The sequence below is a fragment of the Sturnus vulgaris genome, chromosome 1, assembly GCF_052056855.1.
Source record: "Sturnus vulgaris isolate bStuVul1 chromosome 1, bStuVul1.hap1, whole genome shotgun sequence".
NCBI lineage: Eukaryota > Metazoa > Chordata > Aves > Passeriformes > Sturnidae > Sturnus > Sturnus vulgaris.
This window is the reverse complement of record NC_142243.1, coordinates 15691657-15715334: the sequence shown is the minus strand read 5'-3', so window position 1 is coordinate 15715334 and position 23678 is coordinate 15691657. Positions and strand designations below refer to the sequence as shown.

General features: G+C 41.1%; 2 protein-coding genes across 5 annotated transcripts in view; both read right to left on the bottom strand.

Annotated features, from left to right (window-relative positions):
- The window catches only part of MPP7 (MAGUK p55 scaffold protein 7), a 148500-nt gene extending 138798 nt beyond the window's left edge, over positions 1-9702 (bottom strand). For 2 of the 4 annotated variants that reach the window (XM_088160108.1, XM_088160121.1), the window contains exons 1-2: positions 9625-9702; positions 5152-5224 (exon numbers count right to left, since the gene is read on the bottom strand). The gene's annotated coding sequence lies outside the window, so the exon portion shown is untranslated. Of the gene's footprint in view, positions 1-653; positions 671-5151; positions 5225-9624 lie in introns of those variants that run through there. The other 2 variants (XM_088160116.1, XM_088160118.1) reach the window with 2 other exon arrangements.
- A 1857-nt stretch (positions 9703-11559) lies between these two features.
- LOC106855567 (microtubule nucleation factor SSNA1) overlaps positions 11560-23678 on the bottom strand; it is a 40683-nt gene continuing 28564 nt past the window's right edge. Inside the window, exon 3 of the mRNA XM_088160096.1 lies at positions 11560-15589. The gene's annotated coding sequence lies outside the window, so the exon portion shown is untranslated. The remainder of the gene's footprint in view (positions 15590-23678) is intronic.

Below are 23678 nucleotides of genomic sequence, written 5' to 3'. Positions count from 1 at the left end.
AGATTTGTGAGTAGATTTGCAACATGTAAACACTGGATTTTGGATTACCTTTCCTATTATAACATAGTAAAAAACATCAGAAGATTTAGCACAGGGTAATTAGACATTAGGCTTTCAGTCAGGCTGTGGCATGTTCTTCTCTATTGGGAAAGCAGGCTATGTGTGCCTGTCACACACACCCATATCAAATCTCAGATCTCTAGTCAAGCATTCAAGTGGGGAGATAACATCTTGGCATACTACTCAAGAATGAGTTTTCAAGAAGAAAAGGTCATATTATTACTTACTAATTCAGAACAATATACTATTTAATGCCTCTAAAAAGCATTCCAAGAACTACAGAGGTCTATTTCTTTCTAAAGGCAGCAAAATATATACAGATGAAGACATATATTCTCTTAATTTCCACTACTCAGGAGACAATATAAGAAATAACAGTAGAGAGACAGTAACAGTCATTAAAGCAGAACCCAAACCTAGCCCTGTTGAGAGAGGAAGAAGGTGACAATATGTTTTTCGTTCGTGTGTGATGGCTAGCACATGGGTTGTAAGGCCCACACTAATTGGAGGGCACAGAGGGAAGATTTAGCCCTTTGCTCACTGTCCTCTCAAATGCACACACTAAATAAGAGAAATCAGCATTTGAATTTGACCTGTCAGTGAATGAGAGGCACCCCGGTGCAAGGACAGGGATGAAGATGTCTGGCCTCTGTAGTGAGGACACTGTCCTTGGAGCCTGGGAGCCAGGAGCAACAGAAGCATGCTGGAATCCTGCAGACAGACACAGCAACTCCAACCACGCCTGTGCAGGCACTGGAAGAAAGACACACTCTTATTTTTATCCCACTGCTGAGTGACCTTATGAGCTGCAAATTAGCAGCTAAACAAATGTCTTACCCTAAATATCACAAACAAGAGGAGATTTGCTTTTAGACAACTGAGTGTAACTAAATTTATTATTTGTATATTTATAATGTGGGGAAATGTAAGAAATCTCAATTAAAACACAGCTGACACAGTAGAAACTGTTCAAACAAATACACTGACCAGACACAGAAGGTTGAATTACTTAATACTTCCCTGTTACTATGGTCTGTTAGTGTTAGACCATATTAATGCGCATGCATGTTTTCTTGTCAGGAACATGGAGATACTCCATTCATATTACCAAGATGATTTTTTCATAGAATCATAGAATGGTTTGGGTTGGAAGGGGCCTTAGAGATCACCTAGTTCCAACTCCACTGCTGTGGGCAGGGATGACCTCCCTCTGGCTGAGGTTATTTAAAACCTCATCTGACCCAGCCTTGAACACTGCCAGGGATGAGGCATTCACAACTTTTGTTTTTTCTTCCTGAAGTATCCACCATCCCAACTGAACAGCTTGTGAAAATGCACAACACACCTCCTGGCATTACATGTCACCATGTCACTCTAGACTTTCACCTGTGATGACAGCAGGTTTGTTTTAATAAGCTGCAGTGTTTTGATAAGTAATGCATGTGTCTATTGAATTGACACATATGTTTTAAATATTAATGCTATATCAAAGTTAAATGAAAGCTTTAGAGAAGACAGAGTGATTTAATAAGGTGAGACATTTAACTCCCTGACATAAGGTAGCAGCACTTAAAATGGTGAGTTCAGTCCTTGGACAAAGAAACCAGAATACCTCTTGTTTTCTTTCAAGTGTAATTGCTATCACCCATAGGAAGTCAAAACAGCTATCTGGAATTCATTAAATAGTGTGATAAAGCTGAAAGTCTGAGGAGTAAAATACAAATTCAACATTAATGAAATGACATTTATTCAACAGCCATCACCGATTACACATGTCTACCTACACAATAAAGCTACAGAATTAAACATTGTGTTACAATTGCTGTCTGCCTCTATTCACAGAGCAGTTAAACAGAGTTTTTACCTAAACCTATCTTCCTACAGGATGCTTTGGACCATAAGAAAAAGCTACCATCACCTTTGGTGTGCTGAGCCTGAAGTGAAACACTGGGGACAGAGTTACTGGGTTGAGATGACCCATCTTCATATTATACACATTGGTTATGTTTCTCTGTACTTTTTTTCAGTCAGTTAAGGTGATAATAACCAACCAGAACTGACTTGGGTCACACACACATCCCAGACAACTCTTCTCTAAATACGAAAAGAAAAAGAGCTTTCGGCAAAATTTCTTGCGTTCCCTTGGTTTTTTATGACTTATTAAATATAATTAGCAGATCAGCCAGCTTCTACTGTGAGAAAAGGTTACTGAGTTTGCAAACATTTCCTAACAAGTATTACCTAAGACTCCTGTGCTGTGTGGAATGCGTAGGCTTGTTTTTTCTCAAAATCCAAATATTTTTCATATTAATGCCTGCACGTGACTCTTTAAATCAGGTATCTACAAAAACGTATGTTTTACAACTCTGCTAGAGTATCTTTCTGTACCTAAAATATTTAAAATCTTCCACAGCCATGTCAGCTGAAGAGTCTTCTTTTCAGACAAACTTCTGAATTGTTTTCTAACACCCTTCTGTTCCCATCCCAAGCTTTTTTTCCTCTGGAAAGGAAGGTATTTGACAATCTTCATGTATCAATGTGACCAAGTATAATAAAAGGCCCTAATGAGAGGAATCTTCATTAAATAATAAGTGTATATGTCATGAAATCAGGAGTTAAGAATGTTTAATACAGTACATAGTGTTAGAAAAGTTTCTATAGCTTCTGGGAAGCAAAAGTCTTTAAAGCTGGCACAATGAAGTTTTCAGCTTTTCTCCATTTGTCAATCTGGTCATTTGACTCCCGTAAGGCACTTGTAATTTGTCCCTTTTAACTCCCCTCCTCCAGTAACTGCCTTGTGAATCCTTCCCTTTGTGGCACTCACAGCAGAACTTTGCACATCTAACTGCTGCAGCCCAGAAATCTGCTATTTCCAGTGACAGTTTCTCCCTCAGTCTGGCTGACAGCACGCCCATCATCCACTAGAAGCAGCATCTTCCAGCATCTCTAAACAGATGGAGACTATAACAGCATTCAATCATCTGCATTTGCAACTTGCAGTCATGATTCTAAACAAAGGAAAACACCTGTCTTTTCTACATTCAATACAAAAATGTGTTTGCTGGACAACTGACCTCTATCTTGCCTCAGTACTCAGCTGCTGCACATGATTTTTGCTCTCCATTTTAACCATCAAGATTTCTTGAAGGCAGCCAGTCTCCCATGGGAAGCACCCAGGGTGTCTGGCCAGGTCTCACAGCGCAGACACATGACTCTCACAGCAGTCAGATGAGGGACCAGAGGCACCCTTCAGCACTTGGCTCAAAGCATGCCATTCACAGTTCTATCCTCTGAGGTTTGCTTGCCATTTCGATACCCTTGCTCAGACTGGTGGAGGCAGCTGGAAGGAGGTCCAAGTCACTGTCTGTATCACATTTCAAACACTCGACAAGCTTTCGAAGCAGGGAGTCACGCACTGCAGCTCAAGCAGGGCCCTTTCAGACTTGGGAGGCTGTAGTACTTGTAGTGTAACTTCAATACCAAGACAAAGTTTCTAGCATGTATAATTTTTATGTTTTAAAATCACAGATTTGGATCCTTGGAGAAGTAACCCATCTTTGAATAAGAAGCCTACAATTTGTGGCAATGGATGCTCTCATCCCCAGAGGAAATTAAATGCTGAGACTGAAGTTACAGGTTAGCTCGATGTATACTGGAAGTAACACAGATTTACTGAATCAGTTAACCTTGGAGACTAGGCAGCAAAAGGACCCTTTCAGGGTCTCTGGGATTCCCAGATGGCAAGAGAGCAGCAGCAGTGCGAGGACAGGGTGTGCCCCAGGCAAGGCAGCTAACAAAGGGCTGCTGTTTGTCCTGGTGGGAGCAGCACTAACTGCCTTCGGCTGGTAGGAGGGAAAGCATTATGGGAGGAGCAAGGGTTTTTACATATAATTTAGAGCAGAGATTTCACACCTTCCTTAAGCTTTAGCCTTCATTCACCTTAACTAGGCAGCAAGCTGCTCAATGAAAGGTTGGTTTTGGTCACTTCTCCAGCCTTGCTAGTTTAAAGATGATGTAGTTCTGGCGTTCCCCCTTCCACATGCACATTTCACTTACAATGCAATCCTAACACAGAAGTTAACTGTGTTCATAGCTTCCCAAATGACCCAGATTACAATGAGATAATTAACTGCTCATGAACAGCTATTCACTGAAAACGTCTATCATAATATCTGTTAAGCCATTGAAAATCTTCATTACTGTATCTGTCAAATCTCTGGAGAAATTCAGGACTGTTTCTTTAGATTCAGAATTAGATCAGATTTAGTTCTTGTTTTCCAACTGTCCTGGACCAAGATAAATAAGCAAGGCTTTTTATCAGCTGAACTTGTGTTTTCTAAAACCATAAAAATCCTTCTTCACATATATATATATGCCAGTTGAAGCTTCTAGTTCAGCCACAACGATGTGTGAAATAAATATACTTCACTCTCATGTATAATTAGCAATGTCAAGTCAGTTTCTTTAGATAGCATTCGTGGCATATTGTCTGCAAAACAGCAGCTCTGCATTTCGTATCTGAAACTACCTTGTTCCTCTCTTCAGAACAGCTTCAGTGGCTAAACCAGGCTCAATCCACCAAACAATACATTATGAAAGCAATAAAGGTTTTCTATGCTCTTTTTATACATGGATGTGTGTGTTCTCAAATTCTGAGACACAATTAGTAGCTCTGAAGCAGTTTTACTCTATGCCTAAACTTCTACACAATTTATAATGCAACATGTTTTGAAGTCAGTGGTCACTAACTGTTGGCTGTATTTGTAATGCTTTTCTATTTTTTCAAAACTTATCCTATCATATATGATGAAATAGCATAAGAAAATTTAGTCATTCTTGACTCAAGAAAGAGGCTATCTTTACAAGACAATAAAGCAGTAAACAATTAGATAGCACACAGTCCTTATACCACATAATGGTACAACACTTTCACAACTTTATTTATTAATAGTAAGCATTATATAAAATTATTCTTGGTCTTTAATATTGATCTACGCACATCTATTTATTGCTCAGGATGGCAGAAAACAAGCAACAGCCTAATTCAGTATCAGAAAACAATGAGCTAGATTCATCACAAGGGAGTCCTACCTGGATAACTTCACTTCAACAGCAGTATAAGATAATGCATTTTTCAGATTGTCAAGCTGAGAGTCTATGGAATCTGAAAGAAAAGGGAAAAGCTAATAGTAACATAACATTCTAGTCAGTATTGGAAATACTATATACTTGCATTTTTTATTCTAAATATTAGGAGAATAAATTTAAAGTAGTTAACTGCCAAATATCTGATTCTCTACGAAGCTCTGCAGAAACAAGAGAAGTCAAAAGACTTATTTTAACTGGGGGGAGAGAAGATTTCAAATTGCTTATTTATTCTTCCTCCACGCCTGGGCTAGATAAATTGGTCTTAAAATTATAATTAAGCAAAATAATGATTTCAAAATGTGTACAGATAAGCTTTATCTAACTTATAAATATCTGTAAGACTTCAGACGTATAATCCCATTTTATACATGAACAATATACAAATTCTGGTACAAAATTCTAGGTGTAAGCCTTCTATCACTGCACTGAATGAGTCCACATTAAGAAGCCCTTAAGTACTTGTGACTTCTTGCCTGTAGTAAAGATGCTCATTTATTTGCTTCATGATAGCTAATTACTCTGCTTTGAAAGTCAGCAATAACTTCCAGACCATAACTGGCTGTGCTCACCAACATCCAGCAAATGTCCATAATGCACTGCCTACTCGTCCTACAAACTGAGAACACCCCACATCTCCTCTTGGCAATAAACTGCAGAATTGGAGCAGCAGACCATGGAACACACACAGGAGCAGCCCTGGTGCATGTATGGCAAACACCTGGCAGCCAAAACAGGGTCAAGGCAGGCTTATTCCTTCCATGTTCATATGTCACCATCTCCTCTGCACACTGCAAATTACAATACCACTCAGATCTCCAATTTATATTACATATAACTCCTCTTTAATATAGTTTGTAGTTACAGTTTATGGACTAATGGAACTATTCTCTTTAAATACTGATGTCATTGAGGACATAAACAATGAGTTCATTTCGTGAGCTTTTTGTTGCTGGCTTATTACATCACTGACCAGAAAAAAAAAAATTAAAAATGTTGGCCACTGTAGCAAGATGTGATTCCAAGAGATTAAACAGAATGAAAACTCTTTAATATTAGCAACTCATCTTTTCTTCAAAGCTTGCAACTGTGAGATAAGATTAATTCTAGCCATGATTTATAATGTAGATTGGCAAAACATTTTCAGGACAAAACCCGGAGTCCCAAAGACCAGTCTGCTTAAGAACACATGGAATCTGTTAGGCTACCAAAATGGGGGTTCCTTGGTAGTTAAGCATAATGAAAGCAGATATTCAAGGAAATCAAAGTTTTGTACATATTCAGATATGCTTTATTTTTTATTTCTGATGGATTTCCCCTAAATGCAAGACTGTCAGCTAAAATAAAGAGCATGTCAACGTATCTATCATCTACTGCTGCCGTTCAAAACTCATTTGTCAAAGAACTTTACTGAACATCTCATGGCAATGCTCAAAAATGATTCAGTAAAATACAAAAACATGGCATCAAAGCTGTTCTCAGACCTGCCATATGGCCAACATGACATGGGACAGAGCTAGTGGTATGGGCTGTCAAGGGCTTTTAAGGATACTGCAGTGTAAAAGTTATTTGAAGTACATTAAGTAATGTTTGTGCCCTGTCTATTTCTGTAATACAGGGCAAGGTACTGTATTAGATAAGTATATGATATAACTTGTGATAGAAATGTCCACAATCCACTGAAAGCAGGTATAAATAAAATCAGTTATATTATTTTACTTGTAAGACTAAAATTAGGAAGACATAATTTAATATACTCCATCTTTTCTTTAACAAACAAAAACCAGCAGCAAGTAGGAGATGAGGTCAGAAAGAATACACACACCATAGCCTAGGATTAAATTGCATTAACACAACTATGTGGGAAGCTTTCATCACTCCTACACATAATTCATGTAGTTCTAGATGGTCAAACTTGCTTAACTCACTGCAATAACTTTCCAAAACATACTCTAGAAGGCAACTAACAGACACTTTGCTAGCAGCAAGACTGGATTTTTTTCCTGCTTTTACTCATTATCATAGCAAGTTCCACAGTAAAACTTAACAATGAAGAACCAGTTTGGAGGGAAGATGCTACTGAACGAGTTTTTATAGATCCCTTCTGCTCCCTTCCACATGCTAGAGATAAATGAAAGGCTCAGGGGTGGCCCAGGTGCTTGCTACAGAAAAAGGGAAGATTCAGTGCATGAAAGCAGAACTAAGGCTAGAGTTTCAGTGAAAGGCAACATTGCAACATCATAAGATGGGAGTTGCAGATTTATCATCTTCGTGAGAAGCACAGTACTCCTACAAGGCACTCCAAAAAGGACTGGAAGTTGCCACTTAGAAAACATACTTGTGACCATTTCCTATCAGGTGTTGGGATGTTAAAAAAATGCAAATAAACTTTCAAAGTAAAAGTACATTCCTTAGCCTGCTTTTTCTGTACTTGGTGTTGACTTTTATACTGTACACTTAAAAACTTACAGCTCAGACATCTGCTTAATTTAAAATTTAACTTCCTAACGATGTGCTCCTACACAGAAAACATTTTATTACAAATACAGCAACGCAATGCTAACTCAGGTTCAAGGTCCACCTGACACGGTATCCTGTTTCTAATAAGTACTGCTAGTGGATGCATAGAGAACAAGAACAGAGTAAACATACAGCAACCATGCTTTGGTGTACTTTGCCAGCTGACAGCAATCTGCAGCTCTGGGATTTCCCGTCTCCTTTTAAGTTACATATGTAAATATAAACACATTCACAATAAAGTCCAAACCTAGTCAATATCTGAAATAATTTAAATCATCTCCTCAGCATACAGGTTACTGCTTTACTTATTTTCATACAGATGAATAAACTGGCACAGTTGAAAGTGATGACTCTCATTCACTCATTTCCTAGCTCTGCACGATTGAATCACAAACCCTAAATTAACTGTTGCTTTAAGACAGCTTTTAGAAGCTGCACACAGTCACACACCCTGAATGCAAAAAATCTTAATCCAAACAGTGACATCTAGCAAAATCCTAATGTTAATTCTAAGTGAGATTATAGATTTGATCATCCACATCAATTAAGAACAAATACTTTCACTAAGTAAATAAACTAGTAATAAAATAAGTAAGATATTTCTATAAATATGGCCAAGATATAACATCCCTGCATAAAAGGGACCTGATGGATGAAAATACTTAATACCAAAATTCTAATTACTATATTTTAAAATGAACATCTACAAAACAACACGTCACACTAAAATGGGGCTCTTGATCTAAATAAACTTAAAATAAGAACTCTAGACCACATCCAAAAAACCTAACTATAAAAACCAAAATTTTAATTCAGCACCAAAGATAGCCATGAGGTCTAATGATGTTGATCAGCACTGTCCAGACTGTTCAGTCTTCTTCAAAGGGAAGAATTCTGGTGCTGTGTGGGTGATATGGTTTAGTGCTTTAGGGGTTACAGTGATAGTGTTGACAGGTTCACGTTTGGACTTGATCTTAAAGGTCTCTTCCAACCTTACCGATTCTATGATCACTGAAAGCTACTGCCCCTGAAGTTATTCTACAGTCTATTTAGAGGGAAGAAAAAGCAAAGATATGGCAAGATATTTAAGAAATCAAATAAATTTAAAAGCTATGGAAGCACAGAAAGACAGGTTGTTATAAACACAGGTAAAGTAAAACGAAGCTAGGAATTCAGAAGTGAAAGTGCACAAGTAGCATGCAAAGGCACCTACTGCTCTTCCCAGCTCTTTCCTCAAATATCATCTACCTTCTCCACATGCAACACACCAAATTAATAGCTATTTATTGTTCCACACAGATCAAATGTAGGCATTAACAGGAGCTAGCCTCACAGGTGAATTAAGTTATTACCAGCCAATTCATAAAAACGCCTCTTGTTCCCGATACCCCATAAATTGAAGTTGATAGGTCTCCAGAGCCCGGCTGCGCAGCCCGATGTCCCTTAATGGCTCAGTCACATCCATTACTTGCCAGAACGAGCTCTGCGCAACGAATCCCGGCAGCCCGGCAGGTTTTAAAAGCCGGAGCACTCGCCGTGATTAGATCCACCGTGAGCTCCCCCGCCCGCTCCGGCACGGCCGGCGCTGCCCGCGGGGGGGTCTCGGGGGCTCGGCGCTGTCCGCACGGAGCCGCCTGTCCCGGGAGCCCCGCGGGCAAGCGGAGCGGCTCCCGGGGGCTCCCCGGGGAGGTGGCGGCCACCTCGGAACCGGCGTCCCCCCGCGCCCCCGGGACCGAGCGGCCACAGCCCGGCACCTGCCGCATCCCCTCGCTCGCTCGCTCGCCCGCCGACCCCTCCCGCGGGAAATCCCTCCGGCGCACCGCAGCCCCGTGAGCGCCTCGGAGCCCCCCGCCGAGACCCTCCCCAGCTCGCGGACCCCCGCGGGGCCGCAGCTCGTACCTGTGGCCAGGCCTGACGGGCGGGTGCGGCTCAGCTCCCTCTACCCGCGGCTCCGCTCGCCCCGGCTCCGCATCGCCGCCGCCGCGCTGGGCCGGGCCGGGCGCGCCGCGCGCCGCCCACCGGGGCGGGGCCTGGGGAGCCCAACGGCCGCGCGCCCCCGGCCCGCCCGCTCCCAGCGCCCGCGCGCCATTGGTGGCGGCGGGAGGGGCCGCGCGGGGCCGGGCCGCCATTGGCCCCCGGCGGAGGCGGGGCCCCGCCCGCGGGGGGCGCGTGACGCCGTGTGGCAGGGCTGGGCCGCGGGTCCCGCGCCGGGAGCCCCTGAGGGATGAGTTCCTTCAGGGAGCATCCCTGAGAGATGAACCCCCTCAGGCACGGGTCTCCTCACGGATAAGCCCTCTCAGGGCTCAGCCCCGTCAGGGACGGGCCCCGTCAGGGACGGGTCTCAGGGATCAGCCCCCTCACGGCGCGTCGAGCGCGGACCGCGGGAGCTCCGCGGGGTCCGCCGCCGGGGCTGTCAAAAATTCATTACGGCTTTGCAGGAAAGTGAATGCAAAGCTCTTCACACAGTTAGCGTTTGTGCTGTTAAGCTTCTTCCCATTTTTGTTTATTTATTTCAATGTATTTCAAGTCTTTATGTTGGAACACCTTTGCATGCACGTATTTTCCTCTCTAGAAATTTGTTAAAATTGCCGGTTATATGAACTCGCATCTTGTTTGGACCTTTTTAGCAGTAGAGCCCTCAGACCTTGCAGGCAAAGGATGCAAACCATGGGTCAGGGCTGTGCACAGGGGAACAGCAGTGATCTGCAGCAGCTGTTTGTCCAAGCCCGGAAAGGAGTAGTGACAAAACTAATTAATTCATTTGTCAGTTCCGTGCCTTCTGTTTAATGCACATGCTAGTAGTGAACCACGTTATTTCACTGCGATCCAACAATTTTGTGGTGATGACGATGTTCCTCTAATACTTATTGAAAATATCCTTACAAGGTACGGTGGGAAAACAATACTTCAGTTCGCTTCTCCTACTGGGTTTTGTTTCCTCCTGTTTTGTTTCGCTCTGAATCCTCAATGTCAAACCAGACACGATCCCTCAGGCTGGCTCTGCCGTGCTCCCAGCCCTGGTGCTGCTCCAGGAGGGGACAGGGGGAGGAGCAGGACAGGTACGGCTGTTGGTACGCGGCTGAGAGATGGACAGGGCTTGGCAGCTGGCAAGCTGGGTGGCTTCCCCAGAAGAGGCTGCAGTCCTATCTATGCATGAAAGAATGAGACATCAGAGAATCTATTCTCAGTGGGTTTGCTTTTCATATAATATGCCAAGGATCCTTTCAGTCTTTTCTAAGCAAAGTAATACATTGGTATTATAAATATGTGTGTTTGCAACAGCAGTTCTGTCCAACATCCACAGAACTCAGCATTTAGTGCATTTGACTGCCAGCCTGCAGAAGTGCTCTTTAGCCTACAGCATGCTGTACTGATTCTAGTTCCTGACTATTCTCTTGAAAATACAGGTGGTTTTGGACAGCTGTAATTCTTTTGCACTGAGAGAGGCCTTTCAGCATTGTCTTCAATCAGCGTTTTGAATGAAGTGCTTAATTGTGCCAAAAATTCATTGCAATATGTATGCAGTTCCAGAAGACTAGTTTCTTACAGTTTCCTCTCATGTCTTTTATTACTAGACATATGGTTCTGTAGTGTATAATGCATCTACTCTCATTCAGCTTCCTTTTGACATTTGTTTCTATTCAGTTTAAAATTGCAGTATTTGGAACACTGCACAATTACAGGATTTATTATGTTGTCAATCATTTTTTGTTTAGATGAGCAAATCATTAACAATTACTTCCCTTTTATCCATATCTTCAAAGACAGGACATGGTTCTTCCTTTTGTGATCCATCAGCCGCTGAAGCATTCCTGAAAGGAAACCTGTTGAACAAACACGGTTAGTTTTTGAATAAGTTATTCTCAAAGCCAGTAGAGTAATTACAATGCATAGAAAAGCTAGACGCATTAAATGTAGCTCAGTTCCTGTATGAATACATAATTTTGTGGGTTTTGAGATCCCATTTTAAGTATTCATTTCACTATCCTTTTAAAGAAATGTTTCACAAGATTAAGCAAATGCCAAGCTAATAGTTTCCTTCTTGTTATGCTGAGTAACACACATATCTTCATATCTGAAGATTTAACCTCATTTGGAAAATTAATTAAAAAATAAATAGTTTTGTGTTCTAATACTTTATATGCAAACTTTTAGTTGAGGTCAGGCCGTTGTTGGAGAAATTTAAATTCCCCAGGATGAAAGTGCTGACAGACACTAAGCAATGAAACTCCAAAACACAGCTTCCAGCCAGAAAGATGAATGGCCGTTGTGCCCATCCATGCATTGTCCTTCATTTCCTGTTGTAGGGTTTGGCAAGAGTGAGTTGAGCCCTATTTTTGAAAAAGGGCGTATTTTCCACAAATCCAAAGTAAAGTAACTCCTGTAAGCTGAATACTTACCAATAGCAGACGTGATGAAACTAAGGAGACAATGAAAAACTTTACACAGGTCAGTGCTTTTTCCAAACCTGAGGGTTTTTCCAAACCATCTTCAAAGAACATTTTTTAGCATGACTTTTGTTAAGAACTAAGCATCTAAAAATCATTAAATCAGTCCAAGTCTCAAAGTCTAAGAGCCAGACTAGAAAACGATGGTTAGGGAGGTAAGCTTAGGCAGGTTGAATGACCTGCTCATTTTCATTTCTTCACAGAGGTTTTTCTGGTGGAAAATGGCAGAAAAAAATAAGACACTTCAGAAGCTGTTGAGACACTGGTCCCCAAAACACTTTAGATATGCCTGATATGTCTGAAGTATTTTATTCTGTCTTGCTGACATGGTTGGAAATCTGCAAAGGCAGCATCCTACATCTCTCTCAGGGGGATGCAACAGTAGAAAGATATCTCAGGTGGTACCATGTCTGCAAATCACTGCACACATTCCACCCACAGAATCTTCCTGGTTGCCTCTAAAGATTTAGCCCGTAACAAGGCGTTGGCATCTCTCTTTTCAGTTGCTAAGCTGTTGTTACAAGGCAGTTAAAAACATATTAAATACTTTCCTAAAATTATTTTTCCATGCAGGCAATTGCTGTATTTGGCACAAAGATATTATATGATCATTAATGGCAAGTGAAACTGAGCCAGATTCTCTTCAAAGTGTGGCCAGCCCTATGGGACAATTTGAGAACTCCTGCTTCAAATATGTTTAGTTGTGTGTGTTTAGAAACTGCTTTGGTGTTATTCACCTCCTGACACTGACACTTTTGCTGTGCATAGCTGAGATTCTTGCATAATTTAACAGAGCTATCTCAGGTGTCTCCCATTCTGTTCCCAGCATTCAAGCTGTGTTCTCCGGATTGTGGCACACGGTTTGTGGTACATTTACTGAAGAGTTTACCAGACTTGCTTATTTAGAAAATTTTCTAGAAAACAGGTTGGGTGGGGTTTTTTTTTTCAATCACATCTATTTGATTTTCTCCAAAAATATTTATGGCAACTGTCTCCAGTCAAGTTTATTTCCTCGATTTTTCTCTGATATGAGTAGAAATCATATTACTCTATTTTTCATCTCAAATTCCAACATTGTTGAGGCAAGTGAAATAAATAGTCATAGACATCTTTTTTTTCTGTTGCATTTATATACTTGCTTATTTTTTCATGTTACTCTTTCATCTTCATAGTATTCCAGCAGACAGGCTGTGGATAGCACAAAGGACTGGCTGAATGGAACTAGAACTAGCAAAATATCTGTTTCAGTCATTGCAAACTGAGGATACTGGAAAATATAATGTTTCAGTCATTGCAAATCAAGAATACTGGAAAATATGTTAAAATGGTTTCATTTATTAAAGGCATATTTAGTTTGTTTTCTCACTTTTTCCAATTTTAATTACAAAACCTGATTAATTTTTTTTTTGTTCAGCAATACTCTGAAGTATATCTAAGTATAGTAAATGTATATCTAAAGTATCGTAAATTATTTTATTGAAAGAACATGCACATTCATGTCTACACATTATTTGTCTGGTCTTCCTATTACAGATAAAACTTGTAGTAATATCCTAGTTTGTTAAAGCAAAAAACTGCTCTAGAGATTCCAGATTTCTGACTGATACAGTAGAAATCTGTCATGCTTGTGTAAGGCACATAGAGCTTGAATATATGAATATATGAATAAATATTGAAATACGTTGAACACTATTTTTTTTGTTTACATTGAGAAATTTTTCTAGCTGCTCATAAGATAATTTTAACCTTCTTCTTTCATTATATTTATAAAAGTCTCGAAATACATCATTTTTTTCCTTTCACCTTGTAAAATTTTTCTGTCTATACCATTAGTCATGGAATACTAGGTTGGAAGGGACCTGGAGGATTATCTATCCAACCTTTCTTGGCAAAAGCATCATCCAGACCAGATGGTCCACCACTCTGCCCAGACTAATCTTAAAAGTGTCCAAAGTTGGGAAATCCACCACTTTTTTTTGGGAGATTATTCCAGTGGTTGGTTGTTCTTGTAAAAAATATTCCTCTTGTGTCCAATGGGAATCTCTGCAGATGTAAGTTGTACTCATTACGCTTTGTCTTTTCCATGTGTCTCATTTTAAAAATTGACTCTCCATCTTCTTTGTAGCCATCCTTTAAATACTAGAACCATTACCTCCATCAGGTCTCCCCTGAGCCTTCTTATCTCAAGGCTGAGCAAGCCCAGTTCTTTCACTCTTTCATCATGTAGCAGGCTTTGAGCCCTTGATCATCTTTGTGGCCCTTCTCTGGACCCTCTCCAGCTGCCCACCTCTTTTTTGCATAGCAGGGACAAAAACTGAATTCAGTATTCCAGGTGTAATCTGGCAAGTGCTGAGTAGAGCAGGATAATGACATCTTTATCTCTGCCGGTGATGCCCTTGTTGATTCAGCCCAGGATCCTGTTGGCTTCTTTGCTGCAGCAGCAGACTCTGCACTCATATTCAACTACTTGTCCATCTGTACCAGGTTCCTTCCTACAGAGCTTCTCCCCAGCAGCCAGTAGATCCCAACCTGTGCTGCACTCATGGATTATACTTTCCCATGTGCAAGACCTTGCAGTTGTCCTTGTTAACTTCGTAAGGTTCTTGGCAGCTCACTCTTCCAGCCTGTCCAGGTCTTCCCACAGGGTGGCTCTTCATCCCAAAGTGTCCAGTCTCCCACTCAGTTTAGGGGAAGCAAACTTCACTAGGGTGCACTTGACTCCATAATCTAGATCACTTTTGAACATATTAAACGGTGCTGGGGCCAATATTGATCCCTGGGAGGCCCCACTTACGGCAGGTTGCCAGTTGGAAAAGGAGCTGTTTGTCACCCTGCTCTGGGTGCAGCTACTCAGCCAGCTCCCCACCACCACGTGGACTCTAGTCTAGACCATAACGCCTCAATTCTCTAGGAGCAGCCTGATGGAAACTGTATCGAGAGCCTTGGAGACAGGCATAATGTCCTCTGTTCCTCCCACATCAACTGAATAGGTTACTTTGTTGTAGAAGGTGCTCATGTTTGTAAAACACGATTTATCCTTGGTGAACCCATGCTGGCTTTTCCTAGCCACATGCTTCATCTGATAGCCCCAGGAGGATTTGTTCCATAATTTTTCCCGAGACTGAATTAAGACTGATGGGAGTATACTTGCCTGGAGCCCCCTTTAAGCTGTTGGTATAGATGGGTGTGACATTAGTCTTCTGGGTTGCCCCCAGTCTCCACTTCTCAAAGCTTAAGGAGAACGGCCTCATAACAACATAAACCGGTTCCTAACACCCTTGGGTGGATATTGTCAGGCTCCATTGGTCTGTAGGGGTCAAGTTCCTGTACAGTTTATCCACCAACTCTTCATTCATGGTGGGTCTGTTTTTGCATCAATCTGGAGTTTTGTTCCCAAGGCCTGGGGCCCAATAGTGCTGGTAAAGAGAGAAGAAGAAAGCCTTGAAAGACTAATTCACTCCTCCTGTTTAACAATGGGCCAGTATTTCCCTTCCGTTTCTGCTTGTTGATTACATACCTGAATAACCCTTCCTTGTGGTTTTTGACATCTCTGGCCCATTTAAACTCAAGCTTTTGCTTTTCTGACTGCATCTCTGCACACCCTGGTAGTTCTCAATGAGTATTCATTCCCTTTTCCATCTCTGGTACATGTCTCTTAGTTTTGATGAGACACAGAAGCTCTCAGTTAAGCCAAGGGGGTTTCTTGCTCCACCTACTTTCCTTGCCTTTAAAGGGGATGAATAATTTGTGTTTCCAGGAGAGTATTCTTGAAGAATTCCCAGCACTTACTAACTCCTTTATCCTCCATGGAATCCCTCCCACCTGAGCTCTGAGTGAGCAAAGTCTGCTCTGAGTTTGCTTTTCTGTGATCTCAAACCTTTGTCTTAGTACTAACCTTCAGTGTACTCAGTCAGAACCCAGTGTTTTTCTGTGAGACCACCTTTAGGATTTCTAGTATATGATAATTTCTCCTCGGGATCCTGCTATCATAGAGGTACACACAGCTTCAGATCCGACCTTTTTATTCTGCAAGCTCAGTGAGATTACCATGGATGTTTTTATTGTGCATAAGCTGTTTTGAATATTCATGCAATTTTGTCCCTACACAAAATATGTCTTGTTCTTCGTGCTCAGTGTTTAAGTTTTCCTTACTGCAAACCACGTTGATACCCTTTCTGCCATTCAGTTTATATAAATATATATATATATGAACTTGACCAATCATGAGACTACTGTCCAATTTGCTGAGCTTTGCAAAACACCCATTGATGCTACTCCATCCAGTTTGAGAAGTTATGTCAGAGCCTTCTTCAACTTGGAGTCTTCCTGAAAAGTTATGTCTATTGGTTATTACATTAATTATTAATGCTACTTCCGGTTTAATGGTGGCTGGTTTAAAATTCACAAAATTCTATGGTTTTTCATACAATTCCTCATTGCATGATCAGTGTCTGGCTATCCATTGTTTTTCTTACAAGAATTTTACATGCTTTATCAGTCCTGGTTTGCAGTTAAAATACTTCCATTATTGACATGCAGAAACCAAACTTCTCCTCAGAGTTTTGCTGCCACCTCCTGATCCCTGGCACACCTACTGGTATCTTATTTAATATTGTTTAATGGTTTGGATTTGCTTAACTAAGCTACCTACCACCACCAAACTGCACTGTACCAAAAGCAGACATGTCCTTCATACTTCCTTAATGTTAATATTATATTTTAAAATGGTATTTGGAGAGGAGAAAATATAGGGTTGTTTGCAACACTTCAGAAACAGGGTATATGAGTTAAATGCTGATGCTGAAGTTTCTTACAAAACAACTTCAGGCTTTGTGGAGGAGTTGTGAAAGAATTAAGGACGTAATTAATGCAAAGATTAGAATGTATCATCCCTAATAAGCTTCCACTTTACTTTGCTGAACTCCTGGGAGGGTGAACTGTTTGCATCTTAAGATAGTTAAAATGTCACTGCTTGCTTTATCTTTCCTGGCAGTTACAGAAAACTACTATTATAAATGAATTTGGATGTGGCTGCAAGCCAAGAATGTGCTGTTCCATGAGTCTGATCCTGCAACTGCATTTTAGTCTTCCCCTCACAGACGAAAGAGAAGTCTGACGCTCAGAGATCAAAGACAGAAGCTGAGGAGTGGGATCCACTGTGTTTTTGAATGGCCGGCAGAAGAAGTATGAAGAAAAATAGAATACAGTCAGACAAACAGTTAAAATTTCATTTTAATTTGCTATCTGATTGTCTGATCTCATTTGCCTACATTTTCTCCACAAAGCCCTGTCTAATCCTCCTCAGAACTAAGGCAAGGAGCAGAGTTTGCTGCTCCATTCCCTTTGGGCAGTGCATGGCACTGAACAGAAAACGCATCTCCCTTTAGTATATCCTAAATTATCATCATGTACAGCTGAAGTACTGAGCTAAACTTTTAGGAAATGCATTAGAAAAGAGGCCACTGTTCAAGTACGGACGTGACACCAGGACTAACAGCAAATATGCAACTGCAGTCCCACAAAAGCACATTAACTAATAAAGAGGAGGGAACCAGATGCAATTTTTCATAAATTGGCATATACTTGTGGCATGTTTTGAGTTTAAAATTCTCTCATGGGGCAACTGATGCTGAGTTCTTCTGACAAATAGTCTATTCCAGAGGGAAAGAGCATTGCTGTGGAGCTAACCTTGCCGTCCCAGTTCACAGATGTTGCTATGTATGTGGCTCCAAATTGGGGAATATCAGAACAGGAGCCACAGTGCCTGAGATGTACCACCAGCACTTGTGCGTTTACTGAGTAGTAGAGAAAATTTTCTAGACTGAAAAATGAGTACCTATTACTGAAAAGTCATGTAAGATGAAAGATGCTCATTATCTATCCAGCTGTTACCAGTCATTATTAAGCATACTTGTTCTCTATCAGATAGTTAAACTAGTCTTTACTAGGCTTAAGTGACAAAACCTGAGAGCTATGTACTCCTCCAGATACCAGGAAAGACACCAGAATTAAATATAAATTTTCTTCCTGGACCCGGCAAGATCTACGCTTTCTCTTACACCTGATAAGGTATGATAAAACCTACCCTTAATATCAGGATTGCACCCAGCTACGCTGTTCTTAATCTTCGCTCAAGGGCCTCAATAGCATAAGATTTGAAGCTTCCTGATGAGTGCCAGATACTTTAGATCTGCTTATTCATTGTCTCTGGATGACTCAAGCACAGGCAAATTCCTTGCAGGCAGTAGTGAGATTGGTCTCAGATTTACCTCTTCCTAAGTAAAAGTGGAGATGCTTTGAGTTCGGGCTGCAGCAAAGGTCACATCCAGAATTGCGTCTTCTGGATAAATCCACTGGCAAACCATTCTTCCTTCCTGAGTGAAGCAGTCGTTGTTTCTCAGCCTTCCTAGAACTCCTTCTCTGTTCTTGGGCACAAGCTCCTGCCTGTGAAAGGCGGTTTAGACACAACAGGACCATAAGCTGCTCAGGATCAGCAGAAATAGGGACTATGAGTCTGACCCCAGCTGGTGAATGCCACACTCCTCTGTGCTCACACTCCTCTCTGCCTACTCTGGAGAAGGCTGAATTGGGAGCTCTACTCTTTCTTGCAAGTGGAAGATAAGCGTTTTCTGAATATGACTGAGAGAATGGCAAGTAGCTGCAACTTAGAGCTGTCAGCTTTGTCTGAGAGTGGTCTTTTCAAGTCAACATTTTTACCTCCCTAGGCTGGATAACAGATTGGGGCTCTTTGGTTTCTATTTTTGCTTATCTCATCTAGAGTGAATTGTAAGCAGGCTGGCTGTGCTTGTTGCCTGCCAGTGCAAGCCAGCCAATCTAGTGCAAAATCTCATTATAAGTCTTTTATTTTCAACTCACTTAAACTCTAGTACTGTCCAGGTCTGCCAGAAATGTTGCTCAGTCTCTGTGGGGGATTGGTCTTTCCTGCCTGGAGAATACCTTTATCCCCATTCTGCTCTTTTTTTCTTTTTTTTTTTTTTTTTGTGTATGTATGTACACATATAAGGGAGGGTGGGAGGAAGGAACAGCTCCCCTAAGAGACAAACATCCATTTCTCTCCCTAAGCTGGAAACCTATTTAAATCTGCTTGATGGGAATCAGCCCTTCAGCTGATTCCCAACACATGCACAAGGTTGGGTGAGCAGCTCTGCCGAGCTTTTAAAGAGCCCATACAGCCTGTTACACACGGTTTGACATTTCCAGTGCAGGACCCAGCTTTCAGCTGTTTGTGCCAGGCTACTCTGATTCACATTGGAAAAGTCAATACTGGTTGTCCGCCTCACGTGGATATTTTTCTTGCCTGGGGAAAATATCAACCAAAGGGTTTAGTAATTTCTGAAATTAAATTTAGGAAGGGTACATTGGTTTCCAATAGGAAAAAAATTAACTTTTTATGAAGAAAGTTTGTTTTGAAATTGAGCAAGGGAAGCCTTTGTCATATGCTTTTTCATGCCCCAAAGAAAATCTATTCTCATTTGCCCAAATGTTAGGATATTTCAAATCTCAGTTTATGTAGAGACTTGCTACTGCTTAAGGGTTAAGGCTGTCCCAGAGCAAGCATTTGACTCTCACAGTTACAGTCCTGTTTGTGCATCATTCCCACAGTTCAAATAAGGCTCTCCAGCCCTTCTCAGCTCCTGGCCTGGGCATGCACTCTCTGTACAAAGCCACTACACATGGTGCAGCCCAGGACTACACGATGGAGACAGAATTTCCCAATAATGGTTGTTTCCAGCTGCCACATGCTGAGCTGGAGCCAAGCAACGAATGGAGAGCAGGGACACTTTCCTGCACTTTCAGTGACCTCTCTGTTGGCATCTAGGCAATGTGGAGGAAGAAACTATCTGATTCAGAGGCAAGCAGTGTAAGAGGACAGATCTGAGGCCTTCCTGTGCAGAACCAGCAAGCTGAACTGGAAGTAGGAGCATGTGGGACTTACAGAGAAGGCAAATATTTAGGATTGGCAGGACAGGAATACTGTTTTGAAGCCATTAGAGAAAATGACAACTGGCAGAGACTGAAGACCCAGAATAATATTGGGGTAGTAGGCTGAAGAGGTGAATGCAAGATGGAAGAAAAAAAACTGCTCAGGAAACTGAGGCACAAGAAAAGGAAACTGATAGAGAAGCTGCTATGAAGAGGGGAGTGTTCTGAGAATACAGTCCCAGGAAAAACACTGGCCCTAGAAACCAGTTGATATGGGTGGCGTTGGCAAATGGAGTGAGCAGTCCCAGATGAGAGAGAGCCAGGACAAAGAGACAGGAAGGAATTAAAAATTACAATTAAAAATTACTGAGCAAGGAGATGAAAGAAAGGCTTGGCTCAGCTTGGAGTTTGAATACAAGGGCTTGTTCTTAATGAGTGTTGGGGAGCAAAACAAATAAGGCAACAATTGCAACAAAAAAAGTAGCCAAATTATCATCTTCTTGTTAAAGACTTGTAACTGTACACTTCAAGAAGATAAGAGGGAGCTCAGGACACCAGCAGCTGCCTTGTTTGGACATAGGATCCACCCTTGCACTACTTGCATGCTGAACTGGCTGCTGCCAGAGCAGAGCATGCCATGCCCACTCAACTGGCTCTAGCAAGGCTGTGGGAGCCCGGGTAAGTAGGTTTGCTGACTGTAGACACTCCTGGAAGCAACACTGTTGCAGGCAGGGCAGATCAAAAATGTCACTTGCTAGAGCTGCTTTCTTGAATAGATCCTTGCACTTATCTTGGAAATAGTTCCTGATCTTCTTCCTCTCACCAATGAGTATGGACATAACTGAGTGTTCAAGGTAGGTTGATCCTCTTACTTGGGGTTGTGTTCAATAAAAATTCCAGCTGTCTTCAGGTTTCTGTGTGCAGAAGGTTGTAATGCCACACAGATGGCACACAGGTCCATGCATGGAGCTGGTCTTCTCTCGCTGCAGTCATGTCATCGTTTAGGGTAAGCCAATCTACTGTCACTTAAGATCAACCAGGTTCCATCAGCATTTAAGAGCCTGTGTGACATTTTCTAGGTGATGACCAAATATGTTTAATAAGGCTGGTGTTAGCATAGACCACTGTAGGAATCATTTTCTGGAGCTCCGGGGGTGGTTTTATTCAACACAGCTACTGAAAATCTTTCCCATAGAGTAACACCTCAGTTGCCATTGATACTCTTTGAGAAAGCATGATTGAAGGCTTCATCCATCCATGGACTGATCTAACCCTGGTAAGATGGTACCAGGGGTTACTCTGAGCTGAAGTCAGCTACATTTCTTTCATTCTCTTGACAATCCTTTTTAACATAGTAATTGGGATGGGGTTGGTGTTTTGTTCCTGTTCTGTAGCACTTACAGCACTTACTTTACACTGTAAAATCTACATACTTAGATTAAAAATATCCCCTAATTTCAGTTTGTGATTTTTATTATCTTTTTCCTGGTAATACCTAATGCTATGTATCACTTTGTATGTTCAAAGCACAGTTTCTGTATCCTCAGCTATAGTTATCTTCAGCATGTCTACAAATCAAATCCTAGGTTATCAAGTCAGCACCCAAAACAAAGAATATGAAACTAAGGAGTAGCACAATAAGAATTCCTCTGCTGAAACCTTCTAGCAGAAGCAGACTCCATTCCCCCAGTGACAGAGTGCTGCTACTGTAATTGTAAAGCAATCCTATTTCTTCATGCAGCAGCCTGTGTCATCATTCATGATTCATTTTCCATCTTCTGCAACAATGGGAACAAGGGTCTGGCAGACAACAGATACTTTTGGTTTAGAAATTGTTTCATACCTCACCAGTCCCAAAAACTAAATATGCAGTGTTGTAAGTAAAAACTATGCTAAAGGTTAGAATTACAAAATTAGCTTCGTCAAGTTTTAGTGATTGATTGTACAATATTAATACTGTTGGAGTGTATTTTTTTTCTGAATACAGATCCATTTATGTGTTCTACCTGTTTGGCTCCTCACAGCGGCTGCTGAGAAAAAATTATAGGAGATAAGAAAAACAGGGAAGTTAATTTGGACTTGCCCATGGAGGCAGCTGGAACATGTTGGCATTACCACTTCACTGCCACTTAGAATGAGAAAGGCCAACAGAAAGGGTTCAAGGACATTTTTGCAGACAGAGTCCTGGAAGCAATTATGTTGGGATAAGCATAGGACTACACATATGCTGTTTTATAAGAAACATTATAGTCCCTCTATAAAAGGCTTCTGCACCAGAAAATGATTTGATTTTATAAAGAATATCTGAAAAGTAGACAAAGCAAGTGACTGACTTTCCTTCAACTTGATGATTCATGTGTAGCTCGGGAAATACCATATCTAATCTTGCAGCAAATAATGTGGTAGTTTCTACCACTGAACAGACCAGAGAGAGAGAGAGGTGGGAATATCTGGTTCCAGGTTATTTATGCTGTACATATGGCAGTACTTTGTGTGTCACTGTGCACAGGTGGCCTTTAGCATATTCTGTGTAAGGTACTATCCTGGGGAGTTCCAGCTTTTTTCCCACTGATGGAGTGAGAGCTCAGAACCACTCTTCTCTCTGGAGCACTCTCCAGACACAGCATCAGAGCTGCAGTGTTACAAAATACACAAATAAAATGCAAAAATGTTGAGGGAAAACTTGCGGACTAAGTATGCTGCTCACTAAACCTGTTTGCCTTTCTGGACACCAGCAAAGGGTGATGAAAAGGACTCTTCTATTAAAAAAAACAACAACCCTGCCTGTTTGTGATATCTAATGTTATTTCCTTTCAGAATCAGGTTGGTAATGTCTCTTTAATGTGCAGCACTGTGAACTTAAAAGAAATCTCATTATCAGCCTTCCTAGCCTTAAGCACTTCATCAAGTATTCCATGACTGCTGGCTTGCACATGCTGCAGTGAAGGTGCTGCCTGGTGGGGTTTTGTTTGTGTTCCCTTAGGTCTTTTTCTTGTTTTTGTATGTGGCTATAAATATCTTACTCCTGAGAAAAGACATGAAAGTACTTTCATAGACATTAATTAGACGGCATATGATTTTTTTTTCTCAAATTCTGGAGTCACAAAGCATAACTTTTAATTACCCATTTTTGTTTGGGGAATAGTAGTTTCTTCTTCAGGCATATATCAAGATGATCAGAAACATGTATAATTTCTTCTCCAGAATTCTTGATTTCCCCTGGCCAACTTTTAATAAATAAGAAAATATTTATGCTTGAATCAAAGAGTTATGCACCCCTGAGTAAAAGTTCCAGTTCTTCTGTTGTGGGTCTCAGCACAGTGCATCTATCATGTTTTGTTCAGAGATCCTCAAGATAGAGATCAAAAACTAGTATAGTTAATTTCAGTTAATTTCTTAATATCTAAATTAAAGACAGAAAACTTAATTCCAATGTAGTCCTATACAACCGGCTAGGTAACTTTTAAAATCTTTCCCTGTCCCAAAACAGTTGGTAAATGAAACCATATCACCTAGTTTAGGCTACATCCAGAGAATATTACATGCTCATGCTGTATATCC